General features: G+C 35.1%; 1 protein-coding gene across 2 annotated transcripts in view; it reads right to left on the reverse strand.

Moving 5' to 3' along the window:
• Nucleotides 1–18,245, reverse strand: part of palm2akap2 (PALM2 and AKAP2 fusion) — a 135,465-nt gene that overhangs the window by 16,389 nt on the left and 100,831 nt on the right. The window lies entirely within an intron of this gene.

Below are 18,245 nucleotides of genomic sequence, written 5' to 3' on the forward strand. Positions count from 1 at the left end.
AAACAGTATACATGAACATACATGAAACGTTTGCATCAATATACTTCTATACACAAATAATTTTAGAATTAAGGTAAACTGTGTATTAGCATTGCATGCAGACTGCTTATACATATCTAGTCTATGTTAATTATAGCCAAAATAGAAATCCTCTAAGTATCTTTACACCACTCTATTGCTGGCAGACGACACACTCAACAACCTCCTCCCTACCACAGATGTTGATGGCACAGAATGAACTAGATAACCCACATCTACTGGCTACATGTTCTCTCTGAAACCAATTTCAACGTCTGTTGTCAAAACAAGAACAATGTTTCATAGAGCTGTATCAGAATATGCCTGTTTATCCAATGCCATAGTACGTATAGTTCTGTGAAGGCTTAGAAAATTCATGCAACAAAATGTAGCATCGGATGTACTTCTGGAAATAGTAATGCACCTGTCTTTTCAAAATTGTACCAGTAATATGTCTATGAGATTAAGTTTACCCTGCCATAACTGTGTATGGGATCACATGTGCAATAGCTTGAGACATGAAAAAGAAAAGTATACTGCGGTAACTTTGTTCATTATACGCTATCAAGACTGCTTTGAAATAATCTCACAGATGGTTTTGTGAGAAAATAAACATCTCTTAAAATGTATCTAATTGACAATGTAGACTACTGTATTTTCATGTAAGTCGTGCTTTGCTCTTTGTGGTTAAGTCATGCTATTTTGTTACTTAAGAATCAGGCACAAAAAGATTCTTGTTAGAGACACTCTGGCCCTAAAGGGTTGTCAAGGTCTTACATTGTATCCACTTTCATAAAGAAACAGTTGACTTCCGTTAAGCCCAGAAACACTGCATGTAATGTAAACAGTAGAAGTCTTAGTCTTAGGTTTGGCAATACATTTTCAAACTTGGAAACTATAATACGAATTAAAAATACATAATGCACGGTGAAATTAAAAGTAAAAAAATTGGCTATATATGTATAATACTGCATAATGCAATGCTGCTTGTCTCATGATTAAATAATTAATTTAAGTATGTGTATACATTTAAAAACATACCATTATATATTATTACACATCTCTTCACCTTAGTGACCACAGAGCAAATATATTATTACCTCTATCTGTATTGTCACATTCTTTATATATAATGTGACAATACAGATAAGGAAATCTTAACTATAGCAAACAATTATGAGTAGACCACAAAAAATAGTTGCTGTATGGTTACTTATGAAAAGAGACACATGTAATAATTGTTACAAAGCTTATGCTACACATTATTATTAAAGGACCATTTACAAATGCCACATTGCTAATATCTTATACTCCTTGTCTTAACTATTTATTAATCAAATGTTTAGATTTTAACTTTTTTCTGAAGGGGTACACACACATAGTGAGGTGCACATCTGTATTTACTTCAACACAGGGTATGATAGCATTCCCTATGTGGTTCTTTCCAAAAGAAACAAATAAATCATGAGCAAAGATTATACCTAGATTATTTATATGCTTTCCTTTTATATAGAAGTTAAAAATACATAATGTTAATCTGAGTACTTCCTGACCCACATTAGGTTGTACCTGCCCTTATGAAAAAGAACTACTGTGAAGGAGAGTACACATATAGTTTAGGATTCTTAATATGTATTTATTGTGTGCATAAGTATCCTGAAACTATATTTAACTGTTTTTCTTTGTAAGGCTATCACATTATACATACACATATCATGTATACACAGTGGTGTAGTCGAGGGCATACACAGGTATACGCTGGTATTAGAGTATTCCCACCTTTCCAGTCACCACTACAGCACTGTGTATACATCCATTTCCTTCCATGAGTGAAGAACAAATTGATGGTGCACATTATCAAATTATATAATTAAGCCTGACTTTACTTTAAATATCAGGAGATAGTACAGGAAATCTTGCATACTTGCAATATAAGCTAACGATATCCTGTGGAGCTAGAGGTATCACAGGATATCAATGATTGGTAATGTGATTATTACATGGCAATTGACATGACCCTTCAAATGGAAATATCATCCTTAAAAAACACTTTCCAAATACCATCTTTCAAATTAGGAAGCCTGTTCCAATTGGTTGAAGAGGCCACTGTTATAGAAATAAACAGTGTAAGAGTAGTTTTATTGGTTAATGCTTTGGATTTAATTGAAAAATTGACATTACTCTTGTCATAGTAAATTAAAACAGCCACTTTAAGCTGGGCATTGGCCAAAGACCTTCAATTACCATCTATAGCTCCTGAACACGAATAAAGAAACCGAGACACTGTTTGTGACAAATATGGGCACTTGCTTTGAGAGCACCACAAAACCTGAGCAAGAAAGCAATCACTAGTACAGGGAAGAAACAAATAGCTTTCATAAGGAGAGAATCAGGACAAAGCAATTGGCTAATCACCTTTTAAACCGCTCTTAGCTTTGTTTATCCTTAGGGCAATGACGAGACTGGTCTACTGGATGTTGTAGCTATAGCAACCTTTTAACTAGCAGTGAAAAGGATATAAAACTAAATCACAATTTCTAACAATGCTCCCATGGGATTCATCATAATGTTTTGAACTTCTCTCTTACAGTTATATTTGATTCCCAGTGCTTTATTTTGCAGTATAATTTGATTTGTTTTTTGTGCTTTTTTGATTTCCCATATTTGATGTATACATTGCTTAAGGGGGATTCTCTGTAAATACTATAGATTACATATACATACTACTCTATATAGTATTGTTTTCCTAGATTGCAATGTATTCTGTAGGTTACAATCAGGTTATTTACATTTATTTATATGCATACTCAAATGTAAATCACACAAATGTTTCAGATCAGTTGCCGTTTACAATCATGTTGCCACAAAGGTACACCTATAGCATTTTAATTTTCAAGGCTGAATGCTGGTTTTATCTCCACTTTGCCTCATGCATTTCAATCTGCAGTGTGTTGTGGGATGAATGGGGAAATCAGATGCATTCAATCATCGGCTATATCTTGCAAGATTCAATCTGACGGTTTAGAACCAACAATGTGTTTATAAATAAAAGACATTGATAAATAATCTAGTCCGTAAAAAAATAAAGAATTGCAAAATATAGAAAGTACACATATCTAACTGTTGTACATAATCCAAATTAATTAAAATCTAAACAATGCTTTGGAATACTATCATAATGTTTTTAATCTTTGGAATACTATATATTTTTCTGCATTTCAGATCCCTTGCCAACCACTTTTAGTAGTCTCATACTGTATATTACACCATTTGTTAAAATCCATGGCTTTTTCTTGTGCTAGAAATCTGCAGAAATGTCACACAAGAAATTCAAGACTTTCTCTTTTTTTCAGCTTTTTTCACAAATTTCGAACAAAGCAGATGGCTTGATAAATGATTAACTCATCAAGAAGCTCTAATCATAGCTGTAGCTGTCAATCCTCCACTGTAGATGTGTGGGAGACATTGGGCTAAGAATGACCATTGTAGTCTAAAGTGCTTTTAACCTGCAGGAGGTCCTCCTTAAAAAAGCCCCAGCACTAATTGGGTTAGAATTTCTTTCCAACCTCAAGGGAAACTGCACATTAATCTCCCCAAGAACCCCTGTGGAGAACACCCGAATGCATCTCTCAATAGAAACTGCCCCTAATTTAATTGAGGCAGCACCTCAGCCATTGTTACCTTGTCATTGTTTACCTGAGGTAAGAGACAATTGTATCTCTGACTTGTGTGATTATTAAGAAAATAATCAAATTAAATTGTTTCTGCCAAACATCCAGACTCAAATTTGTGATACATTTAAAGTTAAATGCATTTCAAACACATTACCTCAGATGTATTGATTCATTCTTTCTTCTTCTTCAATAAACAACAGGGAAAGGCAAGTTTATTTTTAGATTTCTGTTGTAGCAATGTGAGAAATGCACAGTATTATAATTATACAGATATGTAGCCTTTTTGTTAGTATAGGGACTAGACAGTGCTGCTTTGGTTGTTATTATAGTAATCTGTGTTGAGGTTCCTAACATCTACAGCACTAAAGTGTCAGCAAAGATGTGATTTATGAACAGTAATAAAAAAATGGAGTTGCCCTCCGAGAACCTAGATTTACATTCTGTCAAAATCACCAATCCCAGAATGCAGATCAGAAATTCCACAAAAAATCATAAAAGGTTTGAAGGCAGAATGGCACAATGATACATCGCATATCCACAAGCCTGTTTGAGTAAGTAGATAGCATTTTTCAATTTTAAGTCTTTCTCTAGAAAATACCCTGGAGGTCTATTTGGCCAAAGTGTACTGGATTGGGTGTGTTTCCTGGAAATTATAAAAGGAAAATAAAAAAAGCAACTAAAGTACTTGTACTGTTATACAGAAGAACTCTTCCAATCTGGCAAAGGCACCATGGAATACCCTTGGTACACACTTATTATCTTATGAAAGCTTTGTATTAAGAAGCACATTATTTTTTAACACTTAACTGGGCATTCAGGCTGAAGAAAATATCACAAAAACATATGCCACAAGAAAAAAATGTTTTCAGTCACTGTGGAGTTTTGTAGTTCGATTTTAATCAATACGTTTTACATTTCAGTCTTTAGCCTTTGTTTAATATCCATTATTTGACTCCTTGACTGCTGGTGTGCCTTGCTGGTACTAACACGGAAGCAGTAACTTGTCAATTATCTAACTGGATCCTAGCTGATCATCTAGCTTGGCTTCCTCTGCATGATGTGTTGAATGAACTTGAAACAATCTTTGGTGTATGGTTTGATGTAATCCTTGGCCTTATCTAAGGGGTTATACATTTATTTCCTCCCTGAACCATTGCTTCTTAAAAGTACTTGGGCCTGTACAGTCAAGGACTAATATACTTTGTGAATTTTAACATTTGGAATAAAGTAAAATCAGCTTTCCCTTTGTGTTATTTATTTGTTCTATATTTATGTATAAATTATTGTAAAAGACCAGGTGGACTGTTAGACAACAAACCCAGAATTAAAGAAGATCTGTCAGAAGAAAATATGCCATTCTGCAGAACCTAAAATAGCCTCAGCCACCTTGGACTGAAAAATAATAAAACAAACAAATTAACAAACAAAAACTCCAGAATCACAAGACTTTTCAATTATCAACAAAAAGATGGCTCATAGGTTTTGACCCGCTCGATCTGATTCTAGGCAGGTGTCTCCAGCAGACCGTGTCAACATGAAGTAAATATAAGATAAATATAACATGAATGGTCCTGTTGCACGAGTCACCCAAAGAACTGTTTCTCTTTTAGGTTAATTCTGGGTGCTTGTTAAAACTGGAGGATTATGAGAACAGTCTCAATGTACTTCTGACTTAAGCTGGGTCTACATCAGACCTCTAGAAATAGAGGCTTTAAAAGGCTAATGAGTTAATCTGCAAAACCTAGAACTCCCTAGAACTAATACATTATTTTCTTACTTGTCACAACAATGCCATTACAGGTCATGCCAAACCCAAGCCCTCCTGACCTCAAAGGAATCTGAGGGTCACAATTTGTGTAATTCATTTTGCTGAGAAGATGACAAGATAAAATGGCTTGAATCTACTTAATCTTAGTGCTTCAAAGGCACATTCAGCACATTGTGAAAATTGGTATTATATTTTAAATCTTCAGAAATCTGATGAAAAGCATTTTTTTATTATTTTTTTTAGCTCAAACTGACATTTAAAGATGAATTCAAAACTTGCATGACCTAGATTTTGAACTCCCTGAAACCTAAACTAAGGAAGACAGAAATTCAACAATAACATTTGCACATAATGTGTACAGTACAAACACTAAAAAAAATGCAGAAAAACTGGTTGCCAATCAACATAAACCTTTTTTTTTTATGTACACTTAATTTAATTTGTGTTTTGTTTAGTTTTTTAAGTTAAAAAGCCAAATTATCTTAATAATTGATGACAAAATAAAGAGATGCTTTCTGTGTAGGCTACTGAAATATGTCCAATATTTTCAATTACTGCTCTTATCATACATTTAACATATAAAACATGAATCCTATAGTAAACTGATAAACAAATAGTCAGCTAATTATCATATTAAAATTCAACATGAGAAAAGCATGACCAGGATAGTTACATTAAGCACAAGACCTTTATACTTCCTCATTACATTTTTTTTTTCATCTGACAAACCTCAGAGAACCGGGTTAAATCGATAATTTGGTAATACATCTCTTTATATTGTTGTTATATAGATAAGCAGGCCTCAAGCTTTGTGAAACTCAGGCAGCCTCGTGAGTAATCAATGTGGACCCTTGTTTTCTTGTGTTGGGCTGCTGTATCAGTAATTAAGTAATTAAATATCATAAGATGCTGTGCGGTCAAGATTGAGCTTATATGGAATGTTTTATTTGTTGCTTTTTTAAATTCCCCCAGAACACATGATATGGAAAATGATATGGAACACAGTAGAACACATTGCCTTCTAATAAAACAACTGTCCGCTGGAAATGAATGATATATATAATAATATATACACTGTCTCCTATTATATAATATGTATATGTAAACTTTGTAAAATGACATAGATTACAAACAAGCAGATGTATTACTATTCTAAAAGCAATAAAATGTAAATGGCAAAAATCAATTAAAGAGTGTCTGCTGCTCAATGAAATCTGTAGGATTGATATTGTGCTTTTGGACCAGGAGGCTAATGAAGTCTTTCCAACCCCATATAGAAAAATACAAATATTTTAAAATGAATATATAGTACTGAATGGTATAATAACATGTTATGCTGTTGTAATGTTTCTCAGCTTTATATTTTCATGTTCTTAAATTCATTTAAAGGTGTATTGCTTCCCAGTGTTTTCATGTCTGATTCCAGTTTCTCCTTAAAGCAGTCAATGTCAAATGAACTTGTAGAATTGGCAATCGATATGCACACTCCAGTCATATCCAGCAGCTACTTTCTTATCCAGGACTGGGGGAGTATCTCTCAGGCCTCACTAGAGTTGTGCTCTGTATTGCAGTATTGTCACACATTATATAATATATAGTTGTTATTTTTTATCATAGTAAAGTTACAGCTCATTGGCAGAGCATTAAATGATGAGCAGAGAATGTCGTTTTTGTTTCCTTAAAATGTATACAATTTTTACAGCTCGTTTCAGTTAATTAAGTAAAACGTATTTCAGAATGCATAATCTTAAGCAGTTGCTGATTTCTCTGAAATGCCTTTTCAAGATGACAGTTGATATTCTCCAGTGTCAAAGCAAGGCAGGTTCTTTTTACTGATCTTTTTGTATTTTTTACTATATATTTGTATAGACTTTTATTTAGACACTGAAAGTCTGTATGAAGTTTTAGGAAAAAAACTGCCCCCACATTCAATTAATTCCAGCTGACGGACAATTTCATCATATTAAAAGCACAGGGACAAATTCTTTCCAAGATCTTACGGTAATGTTGATGTACTAAGCTGAGCTAAATATGACAGCTATGAGTCTGCCAAAAAAATTCAAAGCAACTATGAAAATTGTGCATTCCTCAAAGTTATTTTCTCATCTAAGACTGTCTAATACTTTTGTTCTTAAACTCAAAAGATTTATCTTAAATTTGTAATGCATTTAATTGTCAAATTAACTCGACTGTACAATTTAGGAGTGTTCAGATTTTTTGCTGAACAACAACAATACTCCAAAAGAATAAATAAACTACATTTTGTATTTTATTAACATTAAATTGCACTGCAATGTTTATTAAAGTTTAGGATTAATTTAGCATATCTTACCTCTTATAGATTGGACAGCATAACCCTCAAACACAACTATATCAGTGTACCGTGTAGTGTATTGTTCTATTTTTAATTACAAATCCTAATGTGTTTCACCCTAGAGCTGGTTTATATTCAATAATCAAAATTCTATTAAATACCACAACATTATTTTAGGCAAGAATTATCCTGCAACAATTACAAATTAGGCATATAACTTCCTATTTACTGGTACGTTATCACAGAGCTGCTTCAAATTGCTTAAAATGAGCTACAGCTGTCTCAGCTTCTGAAAGGTGTTTGTAGTGTGGACAGGGCCAATAGGAAACAAGGATTAGATAAGCATTAAACATATTGTTCTCTTAGTCTACAGGGCTCTAAAGGCCTAAATCAATTGTAACACTAAACAATATTACAACTTATGACTACATTTATTTCAACAGCAAGTACGCCCACAAACTCCCTACAATTCCTCCTCTTTTGGTTTTTAAAGATCAACACACACATTTAAAGCCAAAGAAAGCCTCACTGAAGGCTACACTAAACATACATAAAGGAAGTTCCATGGATTCTTTGCCCATACAAAAATAAAAGTCCCAAATGTGTCATTGAGTAACCTTCCCCTTACAACCTTGTTGAAAAAACAAATGTTTCCAGCAGAATCTCCCCATCCCCCTGAAGCTTCTTATTAAACATGCCAATGGTATTTTTCATTGGGTTTGTGTAAATGGGAATCCACCAGCGGGTAGCTTTCACATTCCCTGCATGCCTTAGCTGTCCTAAGATAGAAACATGCCTTGCTGTGTATGAGTGGTGTTGAGGGATGAGGAAGCTTAATTGTCCTGATGTTCTTAATTAAACAGGCTGTCTTGGAGATGTGTGTGCTACAGATTCCTGTGTTATGTATTTCTGAATGGTTTTCTGAATAGCCTCTATCTGCTTGAGTTGAATTTTCACAGCCCGGCATTGTGAAACGGCTGCTTTCAGTAGTATTCTTCTCACATCTGGAAATGGTTACCTGGAGATGGAGAGTTAACCCCTTCAGATTCCTAGTGCTGGTAATCTGACACAGGCTTTGAATTACTTTTGTAAAAGTGCTCCCCCCGCCGTTGACCTGAACCTTAACTGTCTTTACGCCAACATTCCTGGAATTGATATTCACTGAAGAAGTGCATGATGTCTGAAATGAGCTTCCAGTGGAATTTAATAGGGAGCTATGAGTAACAGGCTGCTTTGAAAGATCCATCATTTATCTGGTGATTTAGATGACACAAGGAATGTGCTTTATCCAGATCATGTGTTCATGAATTTCCTTTTAGTTTGGTGGAGGGCTAATTTGGGCATTATTCCATACCGATTGATTCGTTTGTTTGAATTCAAGATTTTAGTTAGCTATTTCTGTGAGGATCAAATTACCAATGTAAACAGACAGCATACGTATCTGATAAACAGTACAAAAGCTTCAAAAGTCACCAAAAAAGTGTCTCAAAGCAATTGAATCAAACAGACACATGGTAAAGCTAGGTATACAGTTCTTTATGTACATTAATTCACATTGTTTATCTATGTAGTGAATGTGTTAACTATCCACACCATGTGGTATTAGTTTATCAAGTAAACTATTTTTAATAACAATGTTTTTCTCCTGTGGGTATTTGAATTAATTACAATGTAAATAGAAGAGTTTTTCAATCTAGAAACACAAAGGAGCAATACATGATCTTATTTCTTTCACTCTGACCCCTTTTCCCCTCGTTCACAAGGGCATGAGCATCCTTAAGGAGTCGCACTCTCCTGCAAAAGCACATCAACTACAACTGCTCACAGCCTTGAATCCTGTTGTCTCCTATTACAGTTCAATAGCATCCAGACAGAAAACGCTAAGACTTTTTCCAGGGAACTCGCACTCGAGAGCTTACTGTTTATATTTTAATTGTTTCAAAATGTTGGTCTACTTTTTTAACTCCAGAAATGCCGTAGGGAAACAAACAAATGCACCCAAATCTGTTTTATTTTAAATCCTTTCAATTTCACATCCATAAAGTCCCCCCTCACACACACACACACACACACACACACACACACACACACACACACACACACACACACACACACACACACCTTTTCTTTTCGCCAGCATGTTAAAGAGACGTGAATCAGGCTTACCCCGCATTGCTGTTGTCCAGCTCCAGCGCAGAGAGCTTTTTACTTCTACAATGCCTCCTCTCTTTGGCTCCTCAAGTCAAATTCCTTCCCCTGCCTTTTTGCAGGCAATGATGTCATAGGCTTAGGGGCTGGTAAAGGAAGAGCTTTCCCTCCTTTCAACCTCATTCACACAAAGACCCTCTTTTAACACCCCACCCCCTTTCTGCAGCCTTCCTCTCACAGTGCGCAGTGAGGGCGTTATGTTACTGTCACAGGCCCTGACACACTAAAGACACATGTGGAGCAGCAGCAGCACCCACAAGGCCCAGTATAAAGTATGCATCTCAATCCTGTTGGTGAGGGGGGAATTTTTTTGCTCTATTTAAATCCACTGCCGAACACAACTAATGCTTCAAAACTCTTAAGTCAGTTCAAAAGATCTCCGAGGCTTAGTGAGTAAAGCCACTGAACTGTAGAAACTGAAAATACAAACCAGCTATTTATGAGTTTTGAATCACTGTATCACTTCTGTTTTCCTGCAGTAGTTTCCTTACCCCTGCTGTGATCATATGTCTAAAAAAGCAAGACTGCTGACAGAAACATGGTGACGGTTTCACTGGTTTAAAGGTATTTGCCTACTCATACAATTTACATTACAGAGTAAACACACGGGTAACAGATTGTTACGTAAAGTTATAAATAAACCAAATATTTTATTTACTATACATTTTCTGCTGTTTAAATAGTTTAAAATATTAAACCATATTGATGTGTATATATATAAAACCTATTACACTGATTAAACATGTTTATGGCATATTTTTTGTATGGTAAATAGTGGTCTAGATAGTAAAGACATTAAAGCAGAATATTTGCAACATAGAAAAAAGTTTGTAATATTTTTTTTCCCAACTTCCATTTGGGATATTCCATAAAAATTCCAAATTCATTTTTTTTTCCTTTTATCACAAACACCTGTTTTTTTAATTTCTCTACAATTCAGTAAGGAAAGTGTTTAAACTTTCACTGTCAGCCTCCAGCTATTGGAATTTATGTTTGGTTATTGATTAGCTGCAACTGAGTGCTGACAAATCTATCTATCTATCTATCTATCTATCTATCTATCTATCTATCTATCTATCTATCTATCTATCTATCTATCTATCTATGTATCTTACTCCATTCTAAATCCATTCAATGGGTGGAAGTAGGGTGAACATGTAGGGTGTGTTCAGATTTACATATTGCAAAATGGCAGGCTTTTTAAAATGTTCTGCAATACTGTATATAAGAGAATATTTCTTCCACAAATACATGGTCTAAAGTGTGGTGTCTAGCCCTTTGTCTTTACTTGATGAAGACAGGAGATTTTAAGTGGCTAATTACCAGTTAGGAACCATGTCCTGCATGTATATTACAGACTGTTTAAATTGCTCTGACATTCAGTGGCAGTGGAGCACCAAATCTGGGTCATTCGAGCACAGAAGGAATACAAATCTTACGACAGAAAAATCTGTGCTCAGAAAAAGCAATAAGGTCCATTCTTTGTTATTAAAACATATGTTTAATATTGTTATTATTATAGCTATGTCCTAGCTCAATTATGAATGTTTGAAGTGAATATTTATATGTGTACTGTAAGGTAAACTATTTGGCTGTGTGTTTCTGAAGCACTGATTATGAAGACATTCCTTTATTTGTGCAGCTGTGACTAAATTAGATTTTGTTTTATTACTCATAAAAACACCTTATGTAATACTTATGATAGCAACCTTCATGGGGAAGAAGAACAGCCTTTCCTAATTAGCAGAACAGCATTAACAGAATTCCTACAATTTTCCACACTCAATTAGAACATGAAGGAACTGCACTAACACAGCCATTGCAAGTGCTAACAGCCCACACAAGACGCTGCAATCAACAGCAGCAGCCTGCAGCATCCTCAGGTTCGCATGGTATTCACAGTCCACAGCCCCGCAGTATGATTAGGGTCTCTGTTTCTCATTGTATTCCATTGTCATTCAACATTATTTAATGCCTGCTTTTCTATAGAAGTCTGTAATGTGTATGTATTATATGGGGTATGTACAATGATGTGCCTTCATGTGTTATTCCTGTGCTACACATACATTCATTCATTAGGAATTGGTGCCCATTATTGTACAGTGGAACCCATTTCAAATGAATTGTGAATATGACAAAATCAGGAATAGTACAGTTTTTAGATATCATTTATTTTTATATCTTGATTTAAGATATTATAAGTGGAATACATCCAGACATTGCTACAATTGGAGGTTTATTATCTTGTATTTTTTTCTACACTTAAAAATAATTATTTTAACTAACAGTTATCTTGCTATTTTTTTCTTGGCTTCAGCTGTGTTACATTTTACTACTGCTCAGTGGAATGCACTCAATACTGTTCAAGCAGAACCAGCTACAGAGAATAGTGCTAACCCGACAGACTAACTTTGTACAAGCTGCTCAGCAATTGACGGTTTCGGTGACTTGCTGTTCCCTCGGGAGAATGGGTTGATGCCAAGAATTTAAATAGTAGCAATTGATCAAAAGAGAGTGAAAGGGTCCAGAGGTTGTTACAAGAAGACTGCATGTGTCATTCAGGACAGAATAGAAAGGCTTCAGACCTTTTTGTCTTTCATTCATTGTTTTTAAAATGCAGTTTATCGGGGATAGGAGTAAATTACCTCAAATACTAGACTCTGTACTGAATACTGATACTGAAGTGGCCAGAAAACCATGATTCAATTCCACAGTATGTATTTTTATGTTTGATTAAGATAACCTTGAAGCATTTAGCAATTAATGGTATATATTTTTTATATAAATCACCATGGCTAAATGCCTAATATAAAAATGCTACTACACATTCTTTATATGTCTTCTCCATTTTCTTTATTTTAATTCCTACACACATGCACAGTTTCAATTTTCAAGTACATGGAAATGAAACCAGTGTCTTTAGCCTCATATGATTACTCTCTCTTTTGGCTAGCTGAAGAAAGTGAGAACTGGGACATGCTGTTGCAACGAATCCCTGATGCATTTCTCACAACTAGGGAAGCTGCAGCCAACTTTTTGTATTGAGTGTGAGAGACCATATTTACTGAACTGTGCAATCCTCTGAGTCATATACATATTGGAATTTATCTTGAGCATGACAGACCTGCAGTTACAGTAATTAATCTCTCAAGACAGCAGAGGCAGGAACCTAGAAACCTAAATTCTGGTACTGGCAACATCTTTGAATTAAAGCATGAGTGAGTGAATGAGTGTATCTAGGTCTATATTTATTATTAGAGGCCAAAAATAACAATATGTATATATTTCCATTATGGATGCTTTAATTTGTTTAGGAGCTCTTTGTTCAAAATGTATTAGGATATGAAATATTGTGCGATTTGGCTTAAAATAAGTTTTTGTTTGGTTATTAGGAAAACAATATGACCCAAAACATGACATTGGTTTTGAGTTTTAAAAAGCTTCTATTAGGAGAATAAGGGCTAGACCTAATCAAGACTTAAACCTTCATTTTGCGGTTTAATTTATTGTTAGAAGCCACTTTATACTAGTAATCAAAATGTGTTAGGGTTCAGCTTCGTAATTTGAGATTCGTGGGTGGGTTTTGATTTGGTTTAACACAAAATATGAATTCCAGTCAACGTCATTATTTGGAAAGGTAAATAGTTCTTGTGGTATATTTTATTTCAATGAACAAACAAGACCAGGGCCAGGCCACATGCTGCCTTGTGTGTGAGACTTAAAACTGAAAGATTGTGAGCTTACGGTTATTAAAATAAATAACTGACCGAAATGACAACAGAGAAAGATAAACAAAGGGATTAACCTCCGTTCCACTGGTCAAATTCCTCTGCCCCTTTAAGAGCTGTCTCACATATAACCTCTAACCTGGGAAAAGAGCCTCGGCCACTGTGGTCATCTGGTTTATGTCAGCAACTTCCAGGATCAGTTGACACAATCACAAGTGCAAACAAATTGACAAGCCATATAGTGGATAGCACACATTGTAGATTTCAAAAGCTGTCAATAGAGTGTGCCAGAGAGATAATGCACAATAGCCTTCAGATAAAAAAAAAATATATACATGAAGACTAAATGCTAATCGTTTCTCTAAACAAATAAAACAGCAAAGAAGTCTCATCGAAAAACCTTCTCAACCTAGCCTTTCTTTTGAGGCTGACTAATGGAAAGCTACCATATTGTATTGTAATTGTTTGCAGAATACTTCTTGATGATTCTCTCTGTGCCTAGAAAATAATGCCGTTCAGGCAGTCTATCTGCAGAAATTTAAATGGCTTTTTGTCCTTATTTATTTGTTAATTTATTAATTTGAAGAAAATAAAAGTATATTTGGTGTTCAATATGTCAAAGTAAAATTTCAGGGATTACATTTGTTGTGCCTTGTTCTGTGTATGCATGAGAGTGAAATTTGTTGTTGTGTAAAATCCTTATAATTAAAAAGGCCAGTGCGATATACATTTTAAATTGTCTACTATTTTGTATAAACCATCTGTTCTTGCTACGGGGTTTCAAGAGGATTTACTCAAAACCAAGAGACCCATGAACTGAAGCAATAAAAAAACAAATTAGTGTACACTGTTTATACCAAAATATAGGAGAATGCATACACTGCACAAAATTTTTTGCATGTAAATATGATGCATCCATCATTACAAGAACACCTTAAAGTCCTTCTGGATCAAGCAGGGAGTAATTACTCTCTCTTCAACTGGCTTACATTGTATTACACATAGAACAACATTTCAGTCTTTAGAGACAGGGTGACTGTGAAAGTACCACAATTACTTGCCTTTAGTGTTTGATTTGCTCTTACGCTTGATGGCTACTACAGTACAGGGATCTCTTATTTATCATGTACAGCAAAACGTGGCTATACAACATAAAGCACTGCTAATCGCTGAGATTAAGAAAGGAACATATCTATAATGCATCAGTTCCTACGTTTCAGACAGAGTGTTGTTACTTAATGAACAAAAATACAACTAAAGGGGCTTACACAGGCCATTTAGAGTGGTGTCCTCTCGTTAATGAAGGCAGCATTATGCAGGATTAAACAGATCATGGCCTTCTGCATCAGATGACACAGAAACACAGCAACCCAGGTGGTGACCAGTGGTATTAGCACTACTGAACAGGGTAATGGTGTCACATATTGACCCCCATCTGCAGACTGCAGGGAATTTAAAGACGTTGTTGTGACTACACTTATCAGTACACTAAGGAAGTAAACTATTTGATTGGGAATGCAGGTAGTATTAAGCACGGCGCTGGCTTTAAATCAGGAAGCATGACTGCAGGGGGTTAATCTCCTTGACATTTACTATTCCTCAGTTTTCAACATTAAATAACAAGCAGCCCAAATAGGGAAATCACTTCTGTCACTTCAGCTGTGGATGTGCTTAAAGACAACGCTTATGGTCTGATGTAATTAGCCATGTGCCATTTGATTTAGTCATTGTAAGTTGTGTTTATTTCCTCAAAGACAGACACCATATTCTTCATATGAAAAGTGATTTGCATATGAATTGAGGTTCTATTTTCTTCTTTATTTTCTTATTTGTCATGAGAAATCTATGGACACAGAAATTAACAAGGCACTATTGCCGTTGTGCACTCAAAATACTCTGGGTTTCTCAAGTACCACATTTAAAACAATTTCTATTTTGCTGTTAATTACAAATAACCACCAAATTATTAAAAAATATATATATTGTAGTATTTCCAGGGGTAGCGGCCATGACAGGGATTTGAACCCAGTTCTCCTGGGCCACAGTACAGTGATCTTACTGTATCACTAAAAGTCCCAGGCCTCTTAGCAAGGCTTGAGATCACTACACTACCCTCTGGCACGCTACACTACCCCTTTCTGTCATTAAAGTGCAATGTCATGCTCTGCCATCACCGGTACACACAGCGGCTTCGCAGCACTCCCTGTCATCATAGCACATCCTCGCGCTGCTCCACCATCATTGGGCCACAGTTGAGGCTCTCGGGCTCTCACTGCCCGGACACCGACGTGGGTTATGTCATCCCACTACTAACACCAATGTAGTATTTCTGGGGGTAGCAGCCACGACGGGTTGAATCCTGTTCTCCTGCTCCACATTGCAGCGATCTTACCACATCACTAAAAGGCACAGGCCTCGAGATCACTACACTACCCTCTGGCATGCTACACAATATATGAATATATTGTATATATACTATAAGGTTTGGCACATTTAATAATATATATATATATATATATATATATATATATATATATATTTAAAATGTGCCAAACCTTATAGTGAATTAAAGTCTTGAATGTTTGAATGTCAGCTCTACATTATGAAGGGTATAACATATAATTGTAGAATTAGTTGATACATTTCTAAGATGAAAAAAAGGCCATCTTTAATATAATACACCGAATGAAAAACCCAAGGCTTTGCCATACAAAGCCAAGCAGGCTTACTATCCAGGTGCACTTTGCTCTCTGTTTTGCCGCCAGGATTTCAGTCTTACAAGCTGTGCATTTTCTCAGGTTTAGCCTGCTTTTTAATCCCACCGGGAACGAGGAAATAGAGCAAATCCTAAAATTGGAAAATCACCACTGATGCCATCAGTGGATTGCAGTGAACATTGCTTAATTGATTAAATATTATATGGCTCAATATTTATCTGAAAACTCACAATGGCTGCCTTTGCCTTCCCTTGAACATATGTGGCATTTGAGCATGTTTTAATTTAAGGATTTCATCAAGTAATTAGACACACATGGAAGAGAGTGTATAGTACTATGCCATATTGTTTGCACTGTTATTGTGAGTTTAACACTGATAGGATACGGTTACTTCTAGGAATTTATACAATTATTTTCTAGTTATTTTACAAAATGCAATCTCTTTTGCAAAAGCAATCTCAGATGTCTAAGCTAGTGATATTAAGTGGTTAATGTAGCTGCTGCCAAGGTATTTTAAGACTTGTCTAATTCTGGATGTGAAGGCCACATATCTGTGTTGTCCAAGCTGTAGAAAGAATCCAAGTAAAAAAAAAAGTGTGTCAATCATGCTGATTGTACTGGAATGCCTTACAAAAATACTTAGAAAGGAGAAAACGCATCATAGTTCAGACTGGCTTTGCAGCTTTAAATGCAAAGTAATTCATTTTCAAGTAACTCAGCATTTTTTTAATGTGAAAAAAGAGGAACACAAGTTAATTTCCACTACCAAAGGATTGTAGGATAATTCTGATATGTTTAAATGGCCTTCTAATGTAGTCAGCATGTGTCAATTTAAAGCTCTCATAGATAAAGAGTTAAAAGTTATGATTGACAATGTTTATTCTTTAAGCTGCACTGGCTAGTAGTTGACTGATGGACTGATGGATATAATAATACATATTTATATTATAAATCTCCCAATCCCTTCTTTCATTGACAACTAAGGCGAAGGGCATTGGTATGGCAGAACAACATATCTAAATGACAGCTGTAATTACTAACAGTACTAAGACATTTTTGCAGCAGGAATAAGTTATTTTCAGACCACCACTAGATCACAACTGCCTGAAATGGAACCAGTGGCTTTAAAATATTACATTTATCAATAAACAAGGAAATAAACCATTATTATATTTAAATTTCTTCACACTGTGGCAATTGTGACAATTGCTAATTACATATATAAATGGCTAATTATTTGATAACATAAGGCAAATTAAGATTTTAAAGACTAAATGTAGTCTTTTTCCCAAGGGCAAAGTGGGCCATACAAATCTTACAATACACACTTTTTGAAACATTTAAATTATTCATATTTACAAGTCTATCTATTGTGTTTACTACCTGGCATTAGAGGGTCGCCCCACCTCTTTACAGATAAGCTCATGGAAGACAGTTTGTTGAAGCTGCATAACGCCGAGACAGAAATAGATTCCTTTCATTTAAGTAGTCGCCTACATTTCCCCATTGACATGACAAACTGAATTGTGCTGTATTTGGATAAAAATACATAATTTGTTACAGAACAGTGTGCTTGACTCCGGATAATTTCACTGGGTAAACAAACTTCTTGGGTTGAAACTTGTGCAATGAAGAAAGTAATACTTTGAAGACATGCAGAAATTCTCTGTGGCGACAACATAAAAGCTACATTTTGATGGGAAGTCTATAGACAGATGGATAGGAGAAAGTAAAAGTGGATACAATGATAGAATGCACTGAATTAGACATTAGACATTATAGGACAGTAAAGCTGAATAAAGATTAAGCCATGCTTAC

The sequence above is a fragment of the Amia ocellicauda genome, chromosome 8 (genome assembly GCF_036373705.1).
Source record: "Amia ocellicauda isolate fAmiCal2 chromosome 8, fAmiCal2.hap1, whole genome shotgun sequence".
Lineage (NCBI taxonomy): Eukaryota > Metazoa > Chordata > Actinopteri > Amiiformes > Amiidae > Amia > Amia ocellicauda.